The sequence below is a fragment of the Psittacula echo genome (assembly GCF_963264785.1).
Source record: "Psittacula echo genome assembly, chromosome: Z".
Lineage (NCBI taxonomy): Eukaryota > Metazoa > Chordata > Aves > Psittaciformes > Psittacidae > Psittacula > Psittacula echo.
Genome location: NC_137742.1, coordinates 64,520,567 through 64,548,430, shown reverse-complemented (window position 1 = coordinate 64,548,430; position 27,864 = coordinate 64,520,567).

The following is a 27,864-nucleotide window of genomic DNA, read 5'->3' as shown; positions in this document are numbered from 1 at the left end:
AGCTGTGAGCACTATATAGCCCTGGAAACCTAATTTGATCTTTTTAGTTTAAAACATAAATTCAAATAATAGCATAATTTCCAAATTCCTCGCCCTATCTCCTTCATTTTTTGGACTGTTTTTGTGTTTCTTGAGCACCCACTAAGAAAGCACCTTGTGTTTTCATACAGATGATGGAGATCAGACCTCATTTGCATGTTGTTTGTTGCATTTATTTCTTTGTATATCACATTTAAGTAAGTTTTTTCTATCTCATTTCATATATTCTCTGGAGGAAATACAACTTTGCCAAAGATGATTTATAGGAAATGGGACTGCTTTCATTTGCTGCATCAACTCACTGTGGTCTACTAAAATTGTGCAAAAGTAATTTTAGCTCAGATGTCAATATGGGCATTTTGCAGTTTTATTCAACTTCTGTCTAGCGTTTGCATTAATGATCTGCCTTATTTGCAATTGTCTTGCACCTTGAGAGGCATTGTAAAGATCCATGCTAAAGCATGTCTTTGCACTGTAAAATTTTTCATTTCATTAAACCTAAGCCACATACAAATACATGCTCTTGACCATATCTTCATGGTGTGTTTCTTAACTTTCCAATGACACATGTGTAGACATGGAGCCTTGTAGCTGCTCCTGGCTGCTCTATTGACTCTCCTGTTTCCTAACTGTCTTGTTGTGGAGCTCCCATAGCCCTTACTATGGGAACCTCAACAGTGACAGATCTGCCTTTAGTAATGCCTCTATAGTACTGGTGAGCTTCAGTGAGCCAAATTTCAACCTATACCTTTGTTAACAAGAGAAGAAAGAGTCAATAATGTAAATTACTCAGCAAACAGTAATAAACCTTGTAACAACAAAGAATTAAAATAAAAAGTAAAGCAGTGGGAAACTAGTGCATAATGATGAATTGCACTGAATAGATATTTTTGGCTTAATGAAGTATCTTTATTTAACAAACCACAATATATGAACACTTTATAAGTTTAGAACATGTTAGTTGCTTCCTATGAAACTGTTGTATTAATTTGCATTACGTTATTCATGCTTTTATTCTGATAATATTGTTTTCTCCTCTTGCTAAGGCACGGTGTCTCACAGGGGAGAATTATTCTGAGGCTGCGTGTTAAATATGTCATGCAACTAACCCAGATCTGAGGAGCTAATTATGTTATCTGTGATGTTATTAAATAATTATACTCCTTGAAATCTGGTCAGAAGAAACAGGACATCACTGTAGTGCGGCATTCACAGTTCATGTACAGAGCTAGCTTAAAAAAAAAAAAAAAAAGACAGAGAAAAATCAAATATTTGTAGGCTTTAACCCATTTACTGCTGTTGTCCATGGGTGCATTGATAATTAACTTGTTTTTGCAGTTTCGAGATTGTTGCTGCATACCGGATCAGTAATCATTGATCTCAATATAGTCTGAAAAACTGATAATCCCTCATTCATCTTTTTTTTTTTTTAGCAGTTCAAAAGCTTTTTCTGGCTTTCTGGCTCTCAGTTTTCTTTTTCTTTTTCTTTTCTTTTTCTCTTTCTTTTTCTTTTTCTTTTTCCTTTTCCTTGTTTGGTTGGTTGGCTTTTTTTGGGGTTTTTTTGTTTTGTTTTTGGGGAGGAGGAGATTTTGATCACCTGCAAAGACTATCTTTTGACACAAATTCTGTGTGGAAAGTAGGACATGATATCCAGGCAGACTTCAATACAGTTGATAAATCAGCTGCTGGAGAGTTAGTAATTCCTGATTTGCTGGTTTTTATCATAGAATCATAGACTGGTTTAGGGGTGGAAGGGACCTTAAAGATCATCTAGTTCCAACCCCCCTGCTATGGACATGGACATCTTTCACTAGGTTGCTGAAAGCCCCATCCAGCCTGGCCTTGAACACTGCCAGGGATGGGGTATTCACAACATCTCTAGCCAACTGGTGCCAGTGCCTTACCACTCTCAATAAATAACTTCTTTCTCATATCTAATGTAAATCTATGCTCTTTCAGTTTAAAGCTATTCTCCCTTGTCCTATCATTACTTGCTCTTATAGAAAGTCTTCCTTCAGAGCTCTTGTAGATCCCTTTAGGTACTGGAAAGCTGCTTTAAGTTCTCCCTGGAGCCTTCTCTTCTCCAGGCTGAACAACCCCAACTCTCTCAGCCTATCTCCATAGCAGAAGTTCTCCTGCCCTCTGATCATCTTCGTGGCCTTCCTCTGGACTCATTCCAACAGATCCTGGTCCTTCCAGTGTTGGAGACCCCAAGGATGGTCACAGTACTGGTGGAGTCTCATGGGAACAGAGTAGATGGGGAAAATCACTTCCCTTGACTTATTGCTCACACTTTTGAGGCAGCCCAGAATAGTGCTGGCTTTTTGGGCTGTAAAAAGGCATTGCCTGGTCATGTTGAATTTCCCACCAACCAATAGACCCAAGTATTTATTCTCAGGGCTGCTCTCAATCCATTTTCCTCCCAGCCTGTATTTGTGCTTTGGATTGTCCCTGCCTTTGCCTTCCGTGACGAGGGCATTGTGTCTGGAGCATTTGCCAATGAAGACCAAGGCAAGGCAACAGCTGTTGAATACCTCAGCTTTCTCCATATGCCAAGTAACCAGGTCTCCCATTTCCTTCCAGAGAGAGTCCACATTTTCCCTAGTCTTGCTTTTATTCACTGACATACTCATCTAAGCTTTTATTGTTTCTCTTGATGTCCCTGGCCAGATTTAATTCTGTCAGGGGTTTAGCTTTCTTAACCTAACCCATGGCTGCTCTGACCATTTGTCTGTATTCCTCCCATCCTACCTGCCTTTTCTTCCAACTTCTGTAGGTTTACTTCTTGAGATTGAGTTTGTACAGGTGCTCTTTCTTCATCCATGCAGGTTTCCTGGCATTTTTGCTTTGTTTCCTTTTTGTCGGGATGTATCGCTCCTGAGCCTTGAGGATGTAATCCTTGAATATCAACCAGCTTTCTTGGGCCCCTTTTCTCTTGGTCCCCAGGTAGACCCCTGAAGAGACCAAAATATGCTTTCCTGAAGTTAAGGATAGGGAGCTTCTTCTGCACCCTTCTCTCCACCCTAGGGATTTTGAATTCCACCATTTCATTGTCACTGCAGCCAAGACTACCCTTGACCTTCACATTCCTCACCACCTCCTCTTTCTTGGTGAGATGAGCATGGGCATTTATATAGGTTAGCCATCTTTTGCTTGGGAACATCAGTCTGCCCATGGAAGCTGTTGTATGATAGTTTTTACATCATTTGCTTTGTTTTCTGTCTTTATTCTTTCACTTCTCCTTTATTTATTAAGAAATTTGTATCTTGACACATCAGTTTTCTTGCTTTTACTTTTCCTCTCCTCTCCCCCTGTCCCACTGAGGGCCATGATGGGGAAGCAATAGCTGTGTTGTGCTTAGCTGCCTACCAGGGTTAACCCACAGCATTTCCTGAAAAACAACATTTCCTTCTCAACAGAGCTGAGTTCTGTTCACCAACAGTGAACTTTACCAAGAGCATCTTGTGATTTAAAAAAAAAAAAAAATAATCAGAAAGAACTTTAATTTCAAAAGACCCTACCCTGCTATAAGAAATTCTTGTATACACCAGGTATTTTAACAATCCTGCCTGAATTTTCACCAGCTATGCTAGCCCATAAGATACAGGAATATCTTTTCACAAGGCTCCTGTTTCCCTGAGGATTCTGTTTACAGATATATGAAAATGTGCTGGTGTTTCATTGAAGCTAAATTGTATAACAAATTGAATGCTTGTCATCAAACTGGAATAATTGCTATTATAGAGTCTGAGTTAAAAAATCAGTATGTTCAGGAAGATATACAGAAAGCCATATATCCAGGTTAAGAACTGAGGGCTCTGTTCACAAGGAAATGGATTGTACAGACTTAAGGCCCCAAATTGCACATTTTATTTTGCACACAAGACAGCATGACGTTATTCCCTTACTGAAATATCTCATCCAGTGTAATATGTCTTACAGCTACCATGTTATGCCTAAACCAGTTCAAAGATGAATGCCAGAAATGGTGGGAATCCTACCATGGGGAGAAATCCTACCTCTGAACAACGATTTATCTCATAAACATTAATATTTCATGTTGCAAGCACAAAAATCTGTACCACTGAATTATCCACAGAAAGGGAAATATAAATTTGATTAAATGCAATATTAGTGACCTTTGGCAGACACTTACCAGATTGATCCTTTTGAAGGCAAAATTGCTATTAGGGTGATTAGGTGTTCAGCACTGCCTAAGAGGGGTCCACATTCGGGTCCTACATTCTTATGTCACTGTATAACGTTATTTTCATGTGAAGAAGCAGGCAGCGGTTCATGTAACATGATCTGAGTGCCTTTGAGATGCTTATGATGGGTAAATATGGGACCTAATAAAGTATGTGAAATTGAAAATACAGTCTGCTTAGAAGAGTTATGCTTAATCATATGGAAGAAAACATATGTTTTTCACCCTTATTCATATTCAGTTTTTCTGATTCTTTTACCATTTCACAGCTTGCAGTTTGTCCATGATTAAACTATTACAGTAGTCCATATGATAAACTGCTCTAAAATATGCTTTAAAAGCTGTATTCTAGGATGTTTCAATTTGTATGTTCTTTTGTATTAAAAAGAGATAATTTTGAGTAAGAACAGAAAAATAATAGCGGCTTATAATTTTCTCCATTTTGCACAGAGTAATAATTTAGTTGTATTAAAAGTTATTAATTGAAAGGACTAAATTCATGGGATATTTCATTGTTAGTTCTAGAACTCCCAAGTGTCAAATCAAAGGCCTTAGCATTTCCTGTGAAGTGTGAAGTTATAGGAAATATAGAACTGAATCTTTCTTGAGAAGGATATATAAAGAGCAATTTATCCTAAGTGGAATAGACGATCTTTCCGGAGATTTGGATCACAAACTATTTTCTTTCCTCAGACTATTCCTCTTTGCACCTGCTTCTGAACAAAATGTTTTGTGTTGATGTTTTCCTACCCACCTGTCATAAAGATTGTTACGATGTCACAAAAAAAAAAAGGCAACTCAGCTAGATTTATGTGTGTAATTGAACCTTTAATTTCTTAAGTTTTAAATTTAAGCTCTTGTAGCTTCCTCAAGACATACTGCTTAGTTGTCCTCTGTTGCTTTGAGTAAGATTTATCTACACCTTGCAATGGAGTGGGAGGAAGAAGGATGATCAAGCTACCAGTCACTCACGATAATACATTTACACAAGGTGTGACTGAAAATATCACAAAATAATGGAAAACAGCTTGTGTCTGAGAATAGCACAAACACCCAAACACTCCAGTACAGTCATATATTATCATAGCTATTGTACCTTGCATTATGGCTACCATTTTCTCAGAGCATTTTGCAATGTTATTGCACCTATGGTGTAGAGATTTCTCTGCTGGAGAGCAAGCAGATGCTCATCTTAGCACATGATGTTCTTGTGATGTTGAGAAATAGGCCTGGAACGATACATCCCCCTCCATCTCCTGTCAGTAAGGCTCAGTCTCATGGTTGCAGAGGGGATCATCTGTAAGCTAGTCACTGTGGGTATACTGGTGCAATTTCTTTCTCATCTGGATGTGAAATCATTAGGTCATGCAGTTCACCTTGTTAAGATTCTCTTGCTGAAGCTGTTAATTTTTTTGGTAAAAAAAAACCCAAATATTTGAATAAAAATATAAGAGTGGAGGGTCGGTGAGACAGCGAATAGTCTGCAGATTGACTTTATGAATTAGAAGGTCAGTACTAGTTACCTGTATTCAAGCAATTAAAAATTAATATTCTAAATAAATGAGAACAGGCAACGAGTGTCTCTCCTGAGCATCCCAAAGTCTACATGCCTGGAACCTTCTGCTGTTTATGGGACTTTAATTTCTGTTCCTGATCACAGTCAGCATGATAACCAGAAAACTGATTTCCTCAAGTTAAAATCAAGGTCTTATCTACTGGATCATCATTATACGCTTTCTATAGCTTTTATGGAAAACAACTATTCTACATGCCGAATTCTGGGATCAAATTAACGATTGGCAGGTTGAGTGAATTGAAACCTTCCCTCAGGCTGGCATTTAGCATTTAGCTACATTTGGGGCTGTGAGCAGAGTCCTGGAGAAGTCTCTTTTGGCTGATCTCCAGCCCCTAGCAATGAGGAAACTCCATTTTAGCACCTGCTGCCTTGCTGTCTTCCATGGTCTACTGCCTCTGAGGGCCTGTGAGCCACTGTGGAATTAGGCACAGAAGTGCGTCAGGTCTCCAAGAAACTTTTTTGTTGCTTTAGAGTTACACATTGCAGTGTTTGACTTCAGGCATTCAGCCACCAAATTTGAGATTTAAGATTTGGAGGTTTAGGCTGTGTGCTGCACAAGGAAACTTGCCCTTTTCTAAGATGCAAAGCTGTTTCCTGGAGCAATTAGAGTCACAGCCTGTCTCTAGTTGTCTGTCACTACAAGAGAAGTGGTGAAACACAACTCAGTCTTAACAAACATATCCTGGTTTTCCACTTTTTGATTTTACTCCCTCCCCCCCCCCCCTTTATTTATCTTCTGGTCAAAGTAGTTGCTTAGAATTTTATTGCTAGAACTGTTAACTCTGTTGACTGATCTTATACCTAGTTATGTATATTGGGAGTTCAGTTTTATTTTTTCTTCCTCACTGGAAGGATAGGAATAGAACACGAATCATATTTCAAAATGTTGAAAAGGTCACAGCAGCATATTGCACTATTGCTTTATAAAATTTATGTTAAACTATAATTTTTGACATCTCATTTTAATAATCAGCCCATTAATCTGATTCCATTTCTGATTTTAATCAAACAAAAAATAAAAAAAAGTTTACACATTCATCACAGTTTTTAGACCACAGCTTTATTAAATTTAGCTTCGACTGATCCTCCCACCCCCCCAAAAGACTAAAATCTCGAATAACTGAAAATTCATAAAAGGTCCAGTTTGGCAGATATACAGGTGAGTTTCCTATCTAAGGTTCACAACTGCTGAAATATGTTTAAAATAATTAAGAATAAAGGAAACCCTATGGCAAACCTGAAACTGAGTGACAGTAACATTACAGGGGATTCCCAAATGATTGCATCTCTAAATGATTCTTTCTTCCTAGCTGCAACTGGCTTTTTAAAAATTAAACTTTTTTTCTTTTAAACTTTCAGAACTGAGTCCCATCTTTTCACTATAACCTATAAAATGTGTTGATGCTTATATCTCTTTTGAGCTTCATAATTCATATTCAAAAGCTCAGAGTGCTTTTGAATGTCTCTTAATTTTTTAATTCCCTCTACCCCGCCCCCCGCAGGTAGTCCAAAGTAGTTGCTCTATCTCATCTCCTTCTGCTGCAATTCAGTCAAAGGTCAGTCTGTGAGGAAGTGATACAGGATTAATGTGTCAGTAATTGTTCATCACCAGCTGATATGAGAAATAGTTGGACTGACAGAGTGCTGGCAGATGAGCTTCCATCTGAATGAGCTTTCAGCTGAAAGGGATTAAGGGTCAAGTGAAGCCTCTGACTTGCCTGCCTGAGAATAAACTAAGAAAATGTACTTTATTTGTGTGAATTTGCACACTATTTTCTCCCAAGTCCCAATCTATTTTGATGAGTTCAAGTCCACAATGTTACTTTTTTGTGAGGTAGGTTTGACCAATAGAATTTTTCTGTGGTAGAATGCCTGAAGGCAATAGTATGCCTGTTACCTGCCACATTAAAAGAGAATTACTGATCTGCCTCATCTCCCAGTGCCAATTAGGCTGTCATCAATGCTGTGTCACCACCCTTGTGACAAAGCTGAGGGTAAAACTGGTAAAACCCCTTTTTTATCCTTTCATGAAAATAATTTGTTTTATTGTATGAGCATGAGCTTTTACTGCTGTGGCTTCTGTATATAACTTCTGTGAGGGCAAAAGGGCTATTCAGCTGCTTGCTTGTTGTTTGCTACCAAACATATAGCAATGTAACTGAGACAGCACAAGTCACTCATTGGATTTAAGACCTAAACTGCAACATATTTTAATAATCCTTTCTACAAGCATTACTGTAGGTGAAATGTAGAACTATCAGACAATAAGAATAAAGTAATTACAGTATAAAGCAGCAAAGACACCTGCATGAAAACTCTGTTAAAAGTAAAAAGCCATAAAAGCGGGTGTGTATTTCTCATGCCCATTATATTTTTAGAGCTGCAGTTTGAATTTGAAACTTTTCATATTCACAACCATTTACATAAATTAACCAGTTAATTCTTGAAACAATGCTTTAGGAGGTGTTATTTCAAGCTGGGCATGAAAGGCTGGTGAGAAGAATTTTATATAGTGGAAAGGGGAACCAGACTTGTGTAACATTGTAGAAGAGAGCTGCAAACCCGTTCTAAACCAAACAGTTCCTCATTAACCTAGATTACATCTAGCAGCCTACTGACCTATGGCATAGGTTGTAGAGGATTGATTGGTTTCTATCAGATACAAATTCCCAAAGGTGCTAAAATTGCAGCAAAGTATTCACTTATCTTCAGCAGTTTCCAGAAAGCAAGTATAGCTTGTAGTGGGGGGTACAGGAGCAGGAAATGTCTTATAGAGATTAAATATACCATAGCTGTGGATCTGTGTCATAGGTTGGAAATTTTTTTTAAATATGCATGATTGTATCATTTTAGTTTAAAGATGTGTTAAATTTTTCAATAAAAATTGCTTGTGAATATATAAAATTAAGTTGCAAAGCAGCACCATTCAAGATCACTTGATATATATTGTATATGTATATGTATGTTTATTGTTCAAGTGAGCTGAGGGCCTAGATTAACGCAGAGAGGAAATAGTTTTTCTTTTAGAACATATACAGCTTAATAAAAAAATAATCACAATTTCAGGCTCAGAGCATCTTCATATGTGAATGGAGTGATTTTGCTCACAGCATGGGTCGTATATTATGCATTACCTTGAAAATGAAAAACTATTTTTAAAGCAATTTTTAGCAGTCTGCATACATGGCAGGTAGTTGTGAAGCAGCAGAATTGATCTTCCATCACACTATCGAAAATTTATGTTCCTGAAGAAAGAGAACATTAAGGCTTAAATAAAGATACAGAAGTATAATTATAAACTCAACATCCTAAATTACCTTTATAGTTACTACTTGTATATATGACACAAGATTTTCCTTACTGTGTCAAAATCAATATATCACATAGACAGAAAAAATAACTAGAATATCTGATTATTGTTGATAAAAAGATAAACACAGAAAATGAAAATTTGGCGCACAAAAAAAAATGAACTAGGTGTTTAAACATTAAAAACACTATGAAAAAGGTGAGACTGGGAAGCTGCAGCAACAAATGTTAAGTGCAGCTTTGAAGAAGAAAAGTCAGAAACTATTTGAAGGAGCAAAGAAAGTGAGAATGACTTTCAACAGTGAGAATAGGGTTCTGAACTTGGTAGTGAATATGAGAAGAAATAAATACAGGCATTCAGAGACATATAAAAAAAATCTCATAGACCCAAAATCAAAAAGACACAGTGCAAAAGTAAAATTTCTCTAGGTTGAGGCTGTAGAAGATGCAAGAAGCAGGAAAAATGTGAAAGCATATTAAATAATTAATTTAATATCCAGTTTTTTGCCTTGTGTGCAGAATCAGAACACATGGTGTGGCCAGTGCCAAGGTTTACAGAAGTGCGGTTAGAGTAAAACATACAGCAGGAAAGTGTCACTATACAATCAAGTGTGTGAGAAATTTGTGAGACAGCGTTCAAACAGGTGAAAAGCAATGGTTGAAAGACAAATGCATCAGATGAGATATTTATTCTTACCCCCTTCTACAGCATTTTCAGGGTGACCCCAAATTCTTCCAGCTTGTAAGGGGCATTTCAAATTTCCATGCTGAAATTAAACTAAATCATTTCAGGCTAAAATTTTAAATATATAGTTAAGAAGAGACAGGAAGTATAAAACTTAAACACAGCAAAACAACAGTAACTGATTTCAATAGCATAAGCAGATACACCTGAAGAAAACTGTGAAATAGAAAACTGGTTAATTTGTTTATTTAAGAACATGCCAGAGAGACTTGAGTATTTCATAATCACAAAGAACACATAATTGTTCAAAAGACAGCAACCTACTTAGTTCCAAGCTGTGTTTTCCAAAAGTCAAAACAGTGCAAATACAACCCAAGATGTATGAGTGTGTGACAGCTGCCGTGGTCATATATGCTTGACTTCCAAGAAGTTAGCTGGAAATCCCGGCATATTGATGTTACTGTACAATTACAGTAACAAGGTAGAGTTTTCCTCTGGCAGTGTATTATCTGATGGATGCAACCTTTTTCTTTTCAGTTTTATTATTTGTTCTTGGATTGTGTTTTTAATGAATGCATGCATTATTTGGACTTCTATGAGCAGTTTGTTAAAAAATGTTTCAAACAGTGAGCAGAGTATGAACTATCCCCTTTGACAAGTTTGTTATTCATTAGCCATTGTGTATAAATGGCCAGCTAAGTCACATGATATTTTTTTCCTGTCCTTATCAAGGTTTTGAAAATGTTTTAAGCAAGAGAATAGCACACAGTGAACAGCAAATGCCTCTCTCAACCCCCTATTTTTTAAAAAAAACCAGAAATATACCATAACTGGGGAAAAGTATGAGGAACAGAGTTCCCTTCCTGCAAGAAATGTGGGATACAGGGAAAAGCAGAGCGTGAAAGACAAATGAAGAAAACACATGAGCCACTTAGGGAGACTGTGGAGTGAGGTGTAATGATAAGCCTGAATGATCAGTAATTCAGCATCTATTGTGGCAAACTGAAGGAAACTTGAAGAATGTGAAAGACCCAAAGATGGGAGTTAAGCAAGAGGGCAAAAGGGGAAGGCCATAGAATAAGGCAGATAACTGCTGATCAATAGGAGGAATAAGAAAACAACAAATAAATCTGTAGAAACACAGCAGTAAACAACATTGCAGATAGTACTACAACAAGTAATATGGCAGCTGTCAATGTGGAATTTTAAAGGCAGATTTGCAGACAGACAAAAATTGAGCAATCAATATGGGAGCTCCGAGAAATTATTATAATGAATAATAAGACAGAAATCAACAAGAAAAATAAGGTGTGTAATCTGGTGGTTGATAAAGCACTAGACAACATGACAAATTAAAGCCATTGAAAGCTGTTCTTTTTGATCTTAATGGGATTTTGTCCCTTGCCTCATTTGCACCTGGCAAAACCTAATCCTGAATGCAGCTCTCTGCCTTCATGGTAACTAGGTCAAAGAGGTAGAAATGAAGCTGTTCTGTGAATTGCTAAGGTAAGAATTATATCAGAAGAACCACAAAAAACATTAGGCATCTTTAAAGATCAACACTTTATTGAGACAGCTTCTTTTTTAAGACGTATGATCAACTACAGAGTTAGTCAATAACAGTAATAAAGGTAGTAATCAAAAGATCCAAGGTACCGGATGTGACAAGGTGAAAGCAGAGACACATTAAAGAAAAGTAGATAATATTCATATAAAAATATCTGGCATTTAATTTCAGGATTTTCCATATAAGTTAATATTTTTTGTCTCTTATTATTAGAATTTCAATGGCTTGGAAAACTTTCTATTTTGCTTGGAAAAAAGAACAATCCCAAATGTTAGAATTCTCAGTTGTGCTCCGTGTTGATCACTTCTCACATATGTGCATACAGTTTTTGTTAAAGTCCAGGTTCGTAGGAAGCATGCTGATACTTGGCAGTAAATCAGTTAATTAGTGAGAAGTAGTTAGCTAATTCTTATTAGAGAAAAAAGAGAAAAGGTATATCTTGTGGGTGTGTATATGTGTGTGCGTGATTTCTTCGGGAGCTGCTTCTCATTGAAGTGTTTACCAAGACAAATCCTGCCTCCTGCTAAGCGAAGATTTACTGTCATGCAATCACAAATGTGGGCACAGGTGGATAGCAGCACGTTGTATCCACTTTATCATGCTCCATTTTGTATCACTTAAATAATCTCAAAATAATGTTCTGAGTTCCCTATAGACATGGCCTTATTGCCTTCCTGCATGTTTGAGCAGTGCTTAGAAACACGTTACATGCCTGTAGAATCTACTGTGTCAGAAACAATTAACATTAATGACTATAATGACTATACTTCTGGCTAAAAAAACCCTCAAAACAAACCACCAAACACAAAATCTCTACAAAAACCCCCAACAAACAAATCAGCCGCACAAAAAATCCTCAAGAAAATTGAGGCCTTTTTTCTGTCTGAATGAAGTGGATATTTTTTGTGGACAGAAAGCACTAGAACTCATAGGAGGGATATTCAAAAACAAAGAGCTTACAAAATAGGATTTTTTTGGGGGAGAAAAAAATCTTGTTAAATACAATGTTTTGTTTAATTTCTTTTTACAGTTATATTTTTATAGAAGTTTCTGCATGCTTTGGTGTTATTTTTGTTTTTATATGAAGTTAGGGATCTCATAATAAAGCGTAAATGCTGGGCTCATGCTGAAATGCTAGTTCCAGCTATGCTTATGCTGTACTTCCAGGTATTTGGTAGGTAAACATGAGAGAAAGCAAAATATAAAATATGCTGTCAATAAATCTCCTGTATCATCTTCCTTCATTCTGTTATAGAAGGGATCCTGTTATTCTCACATTTGACACCTACATAGACAGGAAAATACAATGCACTTTCTTACAAAAGGCACAAGAAAAACAGATTCAATCTTCTCACACATCTCTGACCTCTTTAATTCTCATGTCCAGTGGCTTGAATGGCTCATTGGCTTCTTCTTGCAAATGCTATTGCTTTCACATGTTTCACAGGTCAAAAGCGCAGGACTGCTAAGTCTCCTTATTCCATACTTCTTTTATCTAAATCTTTTCCATCTAACTGCATCTGCCATAACTGTGTTTGTGATGAATTTTGCTCAGGTGAAAACCTGCCCTGCGGTTGCCGAAGAAATACTTTAGATAGACTACTATTGGGCATTCTTAAATGGTGTCTCTGAGGTGCTATCTCTTCCTCACAGCTAGGGCTGCTTGAGCATAATCTTTATTCTATGATTTATTTTTCTTTGAGCATATAACCGAAAACATATAACAGAAAAATTTCAGTGAAACTTGAGCAGCTGAATATTTGAACTTATTCTTTTTCCAGGTCTCAGAGATACCTTATGAAGCCTTAAGTGCTGTTCCTAAGCATAGTTTTTGTTGTTGCTAATCTTATTGAACTGCCACACTGAAATAGAATTATAGAAATATAATATTTCTCTTAACTCTTGTAGTCCTTACATGATTTACTATAGTATTAATGGCCCTCTCTGGATGAACCAATTTTTGCCAACTATTTTCAAAGTTCCACTGTTCAAATAAATTGTGTTAACATCTCTAATGGTATTTTCATAACTTCTCTTTGATTTATTAATAATAAGAACTCTGTGCTGGAAAGAATTAATATAACCATCTGTTTTTCATCTGATTTATTTATGTAGCAACCACCATTTGCAAAAGCTGCATTTCCTTCAAGCATAACACCCTTGATAACATCTTCAGGAACATCTCTTGCATATTAAGTGCTTCTAGTTAGCTGAATAGATAGCATTCTGTTTCTTTCACTGATTTATTTGTTTTAGGAAGAAGAACTGATAATGGACAGGTACTAATTTGATGCTATCCTGTTTATTACAAAAGCTGTACACAGAGTCCTGTTTCCCTACATTCAGGCAAAATTATTTATAAAGGACAGCTTCCAATGTAAAAATCAAAATCTCTTTCTCCAGAGATAACTTTGTTCAAAGATAGCTGTTTCCTTGCATCATCCCAGGAGTACGGCTTGTTTGGCTTTTCTTGTGACTCTTACAGGCATACACAGCTGCAACACATCCATACTCTATCACCCTTTCTCCCCTCTCCCCCTTTCGCTCCTCCTCATATTATCAAGAATCAGTTACCAGGGAAACCCTTTTCCTCATATGGCTCAGCTACTCATCAGCTGTATCAGGTAGTCCATCCCTGTGACAATAGCCTTCACTTCTCAGCTATTAATGCACTAAGGTAGACTTAAATATTCCTTCTACTTAACCTGAAAGAACGATGCTTATATACCTTTTCACTTTAATCATGTCTATGACTGGCAGCAGGTAGTCTCCTAACAGCAGAACAATAACATCAGGACAGTGAATGCATGGTATCAATGACTTGAATGTGTTTTATACAGGTTCAGCTCCAAATATGGAGTATTTTGTGTGAAGGTAACTAGAAAAACAGCCTGGTCCATATAAGTCTGCAAATAGCATAAAATGTAAGATAATAATGACAGTGCTCTTGTGGTTCATAGAACCAAAAGAGGCGCAAAGAAAATGAATTTATTGCTCACAACAAACTAATTCTGCTTAGACTACTAAAAAGCAAAATTTAATTTATTCATATACTGAAGAGATCTATTTGTCTGTCACAAATCATTGTTAGATCTTTTATGCCTGTACATGTAGACTAGAAAAATATTTTTTCACTTGTAGCATGTTTAACAATTGTCCACATAGTAAACAAACATATCAACTTTCTGTATATTGACATAATACGACCAATTCTCACCTTACATTAAAAATATTAAGAGATAGAAATAAAAAATCAGGTTATTAATCTAATTTATTAACGTGATAGCTCCAAGTTGTATAACAGTGGACTCACTCAAGTGATTACTAATCTCTGTTCAGTGAATGAGGAGGAATAAGTAAGGCATAGTGAGCCTTTTTCAAGTTTTTAAGCACACGCAATACATTGTCTTTTCTTCTTGCAGTCAGTTATTTATAAGAAAATGAAAATAAAGTGTGTTCTAGTTAGAAGTTTGTCAAGTGTGAAAATAATAATTCTACAATTAACAACTGTTTGTATTCAGTTAAGTTCACTTTCACATTAGATTTCTAATACACATTTTCTATATTGGCCTACTAAATGTAAATGTAATGATTAATAAAGAAATATCCTTGCCATGCTGTTATTTCTTTCATTTCTTCCCCAGCATATGATCCAAAAGACCCAAAAGTGTGTTTTTCTTTTCCTGTTGTTTTGTTGGAATTTGTTTGCTTTTGTTTGTTTCCTTGTTTGTTTTCTAAATGGGAGGATGGGGGAAATCAAGCATTTTATTTATTCACTCGTGTTCTAAAGAGGCAGTTGATTTACAGTTCTTTAATGCCTTAAGCATACAGGTGACATGCTCATTCCAAGGGGTTTCTGAACAATCTGTATTCTACTGTACTTTCCTAATGAAGCAGTTAGTGAACCCTAATTTTAAAAGTCCTGGCAACTCTGCCTGTTGTAGAAAGAAAACCTCAGTCCACTGGTCATTCTGAATTTGCGTTCCTTCAACAGACCCCTTCCACAAGAATGTCTCCTTTGTTTTCTTTTTAATTTGATATTCAAAAACCTCAGAAATTTAAAGCAGATTTCTACTTTTTTGGTAAAACATGCATTCTTAAAGCAATTATAGCCTTATTTATTAGTATCATAATCACCTGAACTTGACATTTTAATGCCAAATAATTTATAATTTTACTCATGAACTTTCAGCTCCTTCTCTTTGTCCTAGATACTTTTTCCTACAGTACATGGACAGTTTGACCAAATGTACATAAAAAAAAAGTATACAGATCAAAAGTATATGAAAATTTTTTCAACAGTTCTTCTCAATTCTCAATTGAGTTTCCCTATACTGTTGTGGTTTGTTTCATAAATATTTGTCCTTTTCGTTATTTTTCTTCATTTAACCTGGACAAAGTGACAGATGCATTCTGTTTTTAAATCATTTGAGCAGCTTACTAAAATAAATATTTTTTTTTTCCAATTGTGATAAATCAGTTTAATATTGAGATTCAACTATTTGCTGAATTACTGACTAGATTTATTATATGTTTCAGTCTCTTTATCTCTTCTTGCTTAAGCAGAGACAGAATCAGAATGATAGGCCAGCAAGAAGTTTGAGTCAAAGAGTTTCAAAAGTAGTTTAAGATTAGTTTCAGCACGTTCTACTTTTATGCTTGTCAGACAGTTGTCTCGTCTATGGTTAATTCACAAATGTGTTCAAAAGAGGAATGGAATTTGTACTTTATCTGCAAGGCATTTTTGAATTTAATTGAGGATTATTTGCAGGTTTACAATCTTTTTTCCTAAGTATCAATCTATTCAGACTACTTAATCATTATTCAGGTTTAAGAAATTCTTCACAGGAGGTTTTTTTCTTAAAACTTAGAGTTAAAGTAAACAAACTAGGTCAGGAAACTTGATGGATTGCTATTTTAGAAACTTGTTTCAGATTTTATGAGTACACTGTATACAGGAAATCTTTTATGGTAGTTTTTAGATGTAGACTTGAAATTTTACATAAATTAATCAGCATTTTTAGATATTGAATACTGAAGTTTAACTTTCAAGTACTTTCTTTAATTCTTTGTTAATAGATTAAGTCCTTAAGATGGAATGGGATGATCAAGGAATTAGGCACAAGGAGTACAGTTTTGAAGTTCATATATGTCTGGCTTTGCTTTCAGGCAAAACAAATGAGTTTAAATTACTCATTTCTCCTTGGTTTTGCGCAGCTCCACAGATGATAATTTTTCTTTAGCAATAAATCAATAAGACTTCACCTTGTAATATGTTTGGGCATCTCTTAACTGGGAGTACACATTACACTAAATTTTTATTTTTTATCTGAGAAGGGACTGATATTTGAAGATTTGTGAATGTTAATTACTTTATGGGAGAAGAAAGTTATAATTTAATTGATTTAATATAAAACAAATGAAATAAAAATTAAACGATACTTCTATTTGTTTTCATACCTTATGGTACTTGCTTCTGTTAAGTCTGAAGCTGAGAATATCATTGGTAGTTTGCAGTAATACGTCACCTTTATAGCACACATTATTACCCTGGTACAGGTCTGGTGTCCGTTTTCTTTCAAAATCCACTGTCAGGAGGTGTTTTTGATTTCTGCTTTCACTTTGGAAAATCTAGGACAACCGCTAACTAATAAGAGTTCATTTGAGGAACTGTCATATTATGTTATTAGTGGAAGATTCAGATATAATATTTTCCACAAAATAGAACTTTTTTTTTTTTTTTTTTTTTTTTTAAACAGTCCTGTGCCTCTTTTGGCTGGGCAGTTAGAATAGAATGCAATAAAACAGAATAAAATAGAAAATTTCAGTTAGAAGGAACCTACAACTTGCTCTTTCATCTATTTTTTTTTAATAAAAGAAAAGAAATATGCTTTTATTATTGTGGTGAAAGTTTTGTCTAGATGCTTAACATGGCAATAGGACAAGATAAAACAAGAAGATGCAGCAACAAAGCAGCTTTTTTTTTTTTTTTTTTTTTTAATTCATGGAGGATTTATATGTTTGTTTGTGTGTTTTCCAACTGCAAGGACTTTCAGTTCCCAGATCTCTAGAATTCATAGACCAATAGAGAGAAAAAAATGTTAGATAAAATAAGAATACAAATGTTTCTTGGAGCCTAGTGAAAATAATTTGCTTCCTATCTTTGATTAAATTAGACATAAATATTTGCATACTATGATATTGTCAAAATGCAAACAGACTTTCAAATTCGAAAAATTTCAGTCTCCAACTGCATTACTTCTTTAGGCCACGAAACCACTCTGACACAGATAATATGATAATAGATTATCATCTTCACTGTTTTCTTTACTGGCAAAATAGAAACACTGATAATTAAATAACACTTCTTAAAGAACAAGGAAGAGTATAAATATGTTTGGAAACAGAAAACTGGTCATTTTGCTAGGTTATTATATACTCCTTTCTTTTACTTTTTTGAGTCATAACTGCACAAGCTCCAGCAAAGAGGTGGGACATCCAAATTGGAATATTTTGCTTGCCAAAGTGAAGTGAAAGGTAGGCTGTCAGCGTTGTTTCAGCAGACAAGTACACACATCTCAGACTCAGAATTGATTCTCCCTCTTTGGTGAGTGGTCAACAGAATGAAAAAAGATTATACGATATTTGTGAGTGAACTCTCTCTCTGTGACTATGTGGTGTATTCTGGATGCCATAACAGAATTTCTCCATGAACTTTACTTTAATGTAGCTTGCACTGCATGATTTTCAAAGAAACTGGACAAGAAAAAGACACAATTGATCTGAACATTTAGTTTTTTGGAGATGCCAACAAATATTTTAATTTCTAACATCCTTCCTCATCTCAAAGAGTAACAGAAAAAATCCTGATATTAGCTGAAACATATGAGACTTAGTAGCATCAGGAGAAATCATTATCAACATTATGAGACCAGGAAGACTCACTGCTGTTCTGCAAAATGCTCCTAAATTTGGGAGAACCGGCAGGATTTCTCATTCCAGAATACCTTCACACCAGTAGAGAGGTGCTAACTGATCTTGGAAAACCGGCTTACTGTTACAATACCTCTGGGTTTTGTTTGGTTTTTTGTTTTTTTTTTTTTCTTTCACACATCAATAAGAAGACCAAAAATAGTTTTGCAGTATTAAAGTGTCCTCTGTCAGTAGGCTTGATGAGTTTTGAGCTAAGCAAGTGAAAAATGCAGTATGTTAAGTGCATGAGAGACGTGTGAGAGGTCTTTAAAGAGCATCCTGTGTTTAAATAACTTCCTATTAAATGGAAAAGGTACAGGTTAATTGATTTAGGAAGGATTCCACTGAAGCTTAAGTCTCTTTCTGGTTGTTTGAAATAGGTTTATTATTTGGTTTTGAGAGGTGAAATATGAAATAGGATTTTGCACAAAATATTATGAAGATACTTTAAAGGAAAATTTTAATGTAAACAAATTAGCAAAGGATTTCATATTTGCAAATTGAGATGTTTCAGTGAAGTTTGCTGGACAAACACGAGCTATTTATGCCTATCATTTGGATATCAACTTACATTCCCCTGAGTTTCTGCAGTGCCTCATTGTAGTCGAAACTAGGAGGTAGGTAACTAAAAGAGAATGATGGTACATGTGTTAAATCTATCATAATACTGCAGGGATATTCAGCAGTATTGATATTCAATTGATTTGCCTTGAAATTAGATAACAAATTCAGTCTGCCTAATGGTTATTCACCTGAATATCATACAGAGGGGAATATACAGCCTCTGTGTGTCATAGCTCCAAGTAAGATAATTCATAAAGAAAATACCTTGTTCTGGGTTATCTACCTGTTCTGTAATGTTAAAAAGATTTCAACACTTCAGTTACAGGGATATCCATAAAAACAAAACTGAAAATCTGAATGTAGATTGGCATAGAAATTATATAAAGTAGTTTCTGTCTTCTGCTTATTTTGTATGTCACAAAAATTACTAGTAATATCTTACCTACAATTTTCTTTCAGATAGTAACCAAGTTTGATCAACATAGAAATGCTAAGTACCATTATTTTGCATAGAATTATTTCAGTGCAGAATTAAACATAAAGGGGATTGATATGCCTATGAACTTGTTAATGAAACCACATCCTGTCTTTGTGACAGTATAGATTTCAGGTAGCATCAATCACTTGACATTTTCCTGTAGTGTACTGCTCTTTCCAGTTAGCTCAGAAAAGAACATCTACACAGTATGTGAAATCTGCTGGGGGTCAGGAATGAAGAAGGGGACAAAGAAGTTCAGGGAATCAGGTATACCTGCATTAAGAATTGGTGGCAAAATTAAAGTTAAAAAATGATAGCTCTGGTTGTGGAGGTGAGGAGGTTTTCATCATTACTTTTTATGCTGTGGCTGCTCTGAGTAGTTAGATTTCAGTTTCTAAAAAACATCAGTTCACTCCCTGTTGTTTTAAATGGGAAAGTGATTGTGTGGTTATAGAAAATTACTTTTAGAGTTTTTCTCAGACTTCGGACACGGTAGATGACTTAAGAAAGAAAAAGACATGTAAGCAGTGCCTTTGGAAGTACATCTGAAGACTACTTATAATGTGGGCTTAAAATCACAAAGAAAGGATTTAAAAATTATTCTAACATGGTGTTAAATCTTTGAAATGCAATATGGGGACAGAACTTCTATATAGGATGAAGATGGATGCCTCCTGAGAATTTTTCAAAAGTTTATCTGTAAATAAGTTTCAGATATCAGGTGCTGCTGAAAACCCAGTAAAGTAACAATACAAATCTTTAAGCCCTCAAATTACTTTAAAGATCTGCGCTCCATGTGCATATCCTTCTAAAATCACTAAAAATGAGTCAAATGAGCAAAGACTGTTCCCTGAACAAATTGTTCAGTTACACTATTTCAATTCCTCAAGCCCATTACTCATGTGAGTAGCTCCCCTGAGTGCAGTAGGACAGTGTTTTGTACAGAGCAAGAGGCGTGTTGCAGGGGTAATGATGGCCAAAATGTTGCTTGGATGGAAAAGTGGCCAGGACCCCACAGTATACAGATGTACAAAAGTATAATATTTTTACAGATCTTATCGTAAGAAATGAAAAGGGGAAAAATGACATCAGCGGATTTGTGTCGTTCCAGAGACAACTTCCTTGCTATGCTGGTAATTCTCCATGATGCTTCATTACAGATTGCACATAGAATAACATGATGAAGTTGCTGTCTCTCCATTGCTGTTAGCACAGCTCAGAAAAGGTTAAATGGGCAACTGCCAGGCTATATGGTTCTGTCTCCCAAGAGAAAACTTTGGACATGGGAGCATGGAAAGTAGTTAATCTCCCTTTCTCCTTTTCTCTTTCTCTTCATACGCAGACTTCACATCTGTTCCAAAACATGCATGACAGCTGTATAGATATACTGTTCCCTAGCAATAATCTTCCACTTTCTCAGGACAAGCTCAAACATTTCATGTCACTCTGTAAACAGTGTTAAAAAAAATGTGAAAGCAACTACTGTTCTTTTAGCCTTCTTATCCACTTAAGTCCATCTCCTCCTCCCCCAACAAATCCTAACCTAAATCATATTGTACACAGCAAAGTGCAAGTTTTGCATAGACAATAATTAAAGAAAATCTGAACTAGTATATTTGAACTAGCATATTTTTGTACATTTGAAAACAAATGTGGGTAGCCTAAGATATTTTCTTTCATGCTTTATACAAAATGAAGACAAAATTAGAAACTACAGTAGAACTGAAAGCTCCTTCTAAGAGGTAGCATTAAGCATATGATAATACTGGTTATTTAAAGTTTGGATATCTCTTGTACAGCAATACAAAAAATACATAACAGTAGTACACCTGTACTCTTTAAGAGTAGTAGTAGTAAATAATAGACGCATTTACAAGCATTATTGCTTCTTGCATTAAAGGTCAATAGAGAAGCTCCCATGTGTTAGCTGCTGCATAAAGGAAATGATCTTGGTTTCCTAAGTAAACAAAGCTGATTCAAACCTTTTTCTTGTTTATCCTCAAAGAAATTCTCATCTCATAGGCCATTTTAAACTAAGATGAGAAAGTAAAGATAGCAAATCCTTGAAAATTTCATAAAGTGGTGAAGGGAAAATGAGAAGGAACTGGAGTGCAGCTTTTGATCCATAAGTGCTTGTACAGGTTTTTTGTTCAAAGAAAGCACAGCTGGTATACTATCTCATTCAGATAATGGTGTATGTATACACATACACATATGTGTATGGAAAACATACAGTCATAAAAACAAGGTAGTATTAGGCTCACTAAACCCAAGTAGTGAACTGTGGAATGTAGAGAGCAGGCCAATAACTGCACAAATCACTATAATCAAAGCTGAAATAGTGTTATTTGCAGGATATGGTGCTTTTGCTGTTCTTTTTGTCTGTACTGCAGAAGCTTTTTCTAGAAAAAAAACATCCTAAGAGTAAATAATAAGTAGAAACTGTGGCACAAGAAAGTAATAGTGCAATTCTTCAAGATACACTTAGGTGTTAGATGTCAGCTCTAAATGCTCCTTACATGACTGCAGGTCATCAGCAGTGCTTTAAACACTTTCTAAAAGACATATTTTTTTCATATTGCTACAAGTGCAACCTGGTAAACACTTCAGCAGCAAATCTGCAGTTGTTCATCATTTGTGGGGATGAAAGTTATAGGATTTGGCAGCAGCAGAGATAATAACATCACCCATTATGGCAATATCTTTCTTTCATCCTGATTGTAAAATCAAGTTTTTAATAAAAATAAAGGTTAAATGGGTTAACTTTTTTTTTTCGCAAGTTCTACCTGAAAAGCAAAGGCTAAATAATTCTTTTTCTTGTAAATTAAAAATATAAATAAAATATTGTCTCGCCAATAACTGTTGGCTGATGCTTAAAGCACTGTCAGATATTTTATCTTTGCTTTTTTCATTATTTCTTGATGACTAAATTCTGACCCATGAACCAAAGGACTTGCAGTATTCAGAGTTTCTGAATGCTAATCAAAGACTGATGGGGAATGAAAGTGTTACCATAAAAATAAAAATAAAATGTTCTCACATTCTCTCACTTTGGCAGAGCACGCTTTGACACATAGGATCAGTCCGGTTGAAAGAGATCTGTACATGAGAAGCTGGGAACAGAATGTTCAAGCAACTTTGGCCCAGTATGTAGAGAGGTATAAATAAGCTGAGTATCCCTTCTTTTAATTTCCTTCACCTTTGTCATATTCCTTTGCTAGTCCCTCTCCTTTCATTCTGCGTTTTGTGTTTATTTTTTCATAGTACTTATTCATGCAGTGCCATTTCAGAAATGTCAGTTTTAGACCTTGTTACATGTGACCTTAATTCTGATTCTGTCACTGAAAAGTACAGTGAATCTTCAGTTACAGTCTTAGAGTATTGCTTATATATTGTGATATTTTGTTGAAGTGCTAAATGGGTAAAGGTAGGCACATGTTTGCATCAAGAAGTCTGTTTAAAATGACCAAAAATGAAAGACACAAGTGAAAACTTTTGTGAGTTTTCTTTGTATAAGCAGCTACCAACTTTACCTCTATGACTATTTGGGCTTGAGTGAGATACAATAGGTCATTGTCCAAAACTAAAGATTGAGTAGAGATGGAGATAGGAAAGGCCAGCTGTTTTCCTGACTTTGTTGTGGGGATGGACAGGCTGTATTAGCCTTAGAGGGACAATATCTGAAAGTCACTCTAACAGTGTTGGACTTTCAGTGAGGAGAAACAGTATCACATGCAAAGAAAGAGAAAATTTTTCCTCTGTCATTGCATAAGGTAGTTACCCACTCAAACCCAACAGACTAGACATGTTGTCAGCTTGTGGAAAATCTCTTTACCATGTAGGAGAAATGGAAGATCAGAAACAGTCTTGCATTTCCTTAAGAAAGGTGATACAAGGAAGCTTCAAATACATGGAGAAGACATTTGAGGAAAGATAACACCCCGGGCTAAACCAAACCTTTTGGTAACTGGAACAAATGCCTTTATCCTGAGTTAGGTCTCACAGCATCATTGACCTTATATTTCATTAAGGCTCCTGAGCAGCAGAAGACATTGGACTGGAATATGAGTCTGTGCTACTGGAACATGGTGTTGGATCAGAAATTCTTAATGAGAACAGACAAGTGTGGTCTTTTGGTGATATGTACGTATTTGTGGATTTTTACATTTTTTCCCTGGGGGTCCAGGACCTAAAGGCTCAAGCATTGCTCTTTTGGCAAATGTGGTGTCTTAGCTTAAGTACAGAGTTCCTTAGATAGGGAACTGCTGTGACATGCAATATAATTCCCAGCATCACATAACTACAAGAAGTGATATATATTAAGAAAAAAAAAAAAAAAAGCCACCCCCGAAACTGAAAGAATGAGACATGTTAAGAGAGGTACATTTTTTTTCTGTACAGCTTGAATCCTTGGTGTTGAAACTCTTTTCTGCTTGAACATTACTTTCCTGTACCATTGCCATGTTAAGTTATTATAAGAGTTGCATTGCCAAACCACCTGAATATTCTAAATTGCATGGTATTGTAAGTAGAATTAATTTCCTTATTAGAGGACAACAAAAAAGCAGATATTTAACCAGACAGACTGAATTTTCACTTTAAGAAACTCTTGCTTTCAGTGTATTGTTGTGATAAACAGGTGGTAAAGAGGTTCTTCTCAACTACCTGCTTTCTGACGTCATTATATAACTCAGAATGCTTAAAAGTTTTTTTCTGTGCTGCATTATATTTTTCAGTCAATATATCAAATATGTTGGTTCACAAACAGTCCCTTAAAATACTTCTAAAAGTCTGATTTTATTTTTCATTTTTCTTTCTTTCATCATATCCTTTCTCCACACTAGAAAAATGCTGGGAATAAAGGTAAACTAGCATAAAAGTAAAATAAAAATGCTTTCTTGTGATTTTAATGATTTTCTAACAGAAAAGGTAAAATAAAAATATCAAAGTATTAAAATATATCTAATATCAAATTCTAGACTTTTTTTTTTCTCCAAAAGAAAGCATAAAAAATGAGCTTTTGCACATGGGGACCTAAAATGAGACCTAGCCACACTGGTTTTTTTTTTTATGTGGAACAACAAATAGCTGATACACTGAGTGTCCTTTTTTAAATTTTTTATTTTTTTTTTAAGTTTCAGTCTAGACTTCTCCATGGGTTTTTGCACCAAACATATTTTGAAACTGAATTTTCTCTGCTATAAACTTGGTTTGCCTCTTTCAAGCTAGGTTAGGCCAGCTACAGTTTTAGCTCAAATTTGATGTAATAAAAAACATTAAAAACTATTTCATCCTACTCTTTTTCTGAGACAAAAGGAGTACAAATGGCTCCTATGCAAAGTTTGCTCCAGTTTGGATCATTACATTCAGGCAAATGCCAATTCAGAATTGATCCCTTTCTAGTGATTTTAATGAGCTATGTAATATAATACTTTACTTGTTCTTTAGAATATCAAGCATAAAACAGAATTTTAAAAGAACATTAACAAAGCAGTTAACTGTTTTCTGTGAAAAGTAATCTAGTGAAGAGACTTTTTTCTTTATGGCTTGTGTTTATTTGTGTTAGTAAGTAGATTCAGATGCCTGTATACGCTCTAGTGATATTCCTTTCCCATGTGAAATGAAAAAAATCAGGTCATGACTTTGCTACTGTGCCTACACCTACATGGAAATTCCTTTGCTTTTGTTTGAATTAAAATATTACATTGCAGTTCACAGCCGAAAACTGTGCTTCTCATTGAAATTTATTTTTCTTACTGATATTTTTTCTTACTTTCTATTTTTCTTTTCAAAATGTCAAAAAAAACCCCTTAAGAATGTATTAAAAAATTTCATTTTATTTACTTATCAGAATAATGTATAATGTTTTTCAGACAAACAATGTAATAATCTTCACAAAGGCTGGAAAAGCAGCTTAACATGATTTCAGCATAACTTTTAGAAAAAACTGTTAGGATACTATAGATGCTTCCATAGCTTAAAGTACACAAGAAAAATAACTGTGTCTCTGGGAGAAAATGTTGAGGGCCAGTGGAATATCCAGCCAAATTCATGCTATTTTATTCATATAAAACCCAAAAGGAACTGCAAACTACAAGAATGGGAGGGGGGGACAGAAGTCTGTTGATCACACCAAAATACATCCAAATTAATATTAGGATCTGTAAATTCAAACTTCAGGCTTCATTTAAAAAGAAAATTAACTCATTTTTGTTACTTGAAATAAAAAAAACAATTTTATTTTTAAAGGTAAGGGTTTAATTTTTACCTCACTGCAGATAAAGGATACTACTGTTTCTATGCAACATTTCTTAACACACATAAATGGTAATGGGCAGGCTCACCTTGCAAGCACTATGCAGTCAATAGGAGCAGAGATTAAATTGAAGATAGACAAGACAGACTTAATAAGAAATTAGTATTGTCTTAGAAAGTGCAAATACCATTCCTGGTAGGGGAACAGGCTGGAAGAAAGTCAGGAAATATGTTTATGAGAGGACAAAACAAAGGAAGCAGGAGGACAAGCAGAGGTGACTTTTTCATTTTTTCCCATTGGTTTCCCTGGGAGAAGCATCTGGACTGAGCCCCCCCACGTAACTCTGTTTTTGTGTGGGTGATGATGGGTTTTTGTGCTTCCTGCAGATGCAGTCCAAGGAGGGTATGAAGCATCCTACTGCTCCAGGGCAACATCTGGGAAGCAGGAGAGACTGGGGTACGTGAAATAACATGCAGCTGGCCAGTAAATTTGGCTACAAAAGCCCTTCCACTTTCCCAGAAGAAACTTTTCTGCTTTGTAGGGTGAACCTCCAGCACCCTTACTGCTACTTGGATTGTAAAGGCACCCTCTTCCCATGCTCCTGACAGTCCACCAGGCTTATGGAAAAATGGCTTGCTTGTTAATCATACTCCTATCTCTGTTTTTTGTTCATTAGGGGCTCCAACTCAATAACAATGTAGAATAAACAGCATGATCTTTTTTACAACATTTACAAAAGCATATGATATGCCTATGCAAAGAAGGACATAAACTTGAATATTGAGAAGTATGTTATACATTGACAATAAAGGTAGGTTAGTAAAAATAAATTCTGCTTTCTATATTGTCAACCATCTTACCATCGTATCCAGACTCCAGAAGTAGGTGATTTCATATTTACTATAGTAATGCTTATATGAATTCATATTCTTATTAATTTCAGAGTTGAGGAGAGTCTTAAACTACCCTCTTAGCATTACAAAGCCATCCATTTTTGCAAATGCTTTTGAATTATGTGCAGAGGTAACATATGCTTCAAAAGGTTATTTGTCATATAAAGAATTACACCTGTAGGTTTCAAAACTACAGATTTTCTTGAGCCAATAACGATGAGATATATTGCCAGTAGCACAGTGCTGTTAGTACTTCTGAATGTTCTTGCACCAGTGCTGTCCAGGGTTGTTATGGGTTTTGAGATGATCTGATGTTTCTAAAGAGCACAAAGCAACCTTATTTCCTCAATTTCTGGTGTAAAAAGCTGTAGATGACAAGAACATATAACATAAAGCATAAGTTTCAAAGTGAAGGCAGATGGGAGGTGGTAGAAACAGGTGAAAAAAATTAAGGGCTGGAATATAATACTGAAGGCTGGTGTGGAGGAAATCAATTCAAGAGAATAAAAGAAACAGAAGGATTTGTGATACCAGTTGTGCATTGTGAGGGTGGTTGTAGGTAAAGAAGAAATCTATTGCTAGCCCTGTAATTCAGATTAACCCCTGTCTAGGCTGTAGGTGTCTGTGAATTACCCTGGTAATTTTTTCCCAGATACTCCTATAAAGTAAGGCTTTATATACTTCTCCAGTAACTCAAAGACAACACATCAGTGCTTTTAATGTTATAATTAATGTGTCAATAGTTCAGTTCTCAGCATGAACACCTATGCACAGCCAAACCACTATAGAAGGAAAATAATTGCTATGGGAATAGAGTCCAGGTTGTCTCCTTCTCTCTCCCTCTCTCTCCTTCTCTCTCTCTTTAAAAATCAGTATTATAAAAAAAAAATAATAAATCTATGAGCAGATAAATAACATAATGAAGAATACTTTTATGAGACCATTTTAATGATAGTGGAGCAATGAGACTCCTTTATGAGAGTGGCTTTAAAAGAAAACCAGTGATGTCAGGGTGACTTTGTATAAATATAGGAATGACCAAAATATTTAAGCTATTGTCTGTTTGGCTTCATGGGAATTAGCTTGTCATGTTCATCTGAAAGTGTTTTATATCACCTATTAACAAATCTTCTTCACAACTCAACTGTCTGATCAGTCTGTTATGCAGTGGAAAACAATTGTTTAAACAAACCTTTATGTTGACAATTCAAGAGAAAAAATATTTGGATAGTTTCCCTTACGCAAACTTGCTTTGGCCCAGTGTTTTTAAATCCACCTTCAAAGCAAACTATTTTTAATTCACATTTTTGGCAAGCCT